Below are 262 nucleotides of genomic sequence, written 5' to 3'. Positions count from 1 at the left end.
ATTTCCCCGACATTATTTACATCTATACCCTCCTACTTGCATCTGCACACTGTTCTCTAGGGGTCTTCTTTGAGGGTTGTGGAGTGAAGGCTCAAAGTCTTCCTCGTGGTTGAACTTCTTATTTCGGCGCCTGCTCTCCGTTGTTTTGGTTGTATTACAAACCCAAGTGGACAGTTAATCCTCTCCTTCCGTAGAAGGGCAGGAAGGTGACATCCAGGTAGAGGCTGATCATGGCTAAGAGAAGTGGTGTCAGCCAAAGCAG

The sequence above is a fragment of the Cariama cristata genome, unplaced genomic scaffold (assembly GCF_000690535.1).
Source record: "Cariama cristata isolate BGI_N322 unplaced genomic scaffold, ASM69053v1 scaffold34317, whole genome shotgun sequence".
Lineage (NCBI taxonomy): Eukaryota > Metazoa > Chordata > Aves > Cariamiformes > Cariamidae > Cariama > Cariama cristata.
The sequence above is the reverse complement of the archived record's forward strand: the minus strand, read 5'-3'. Positions refer to the sequence as shown.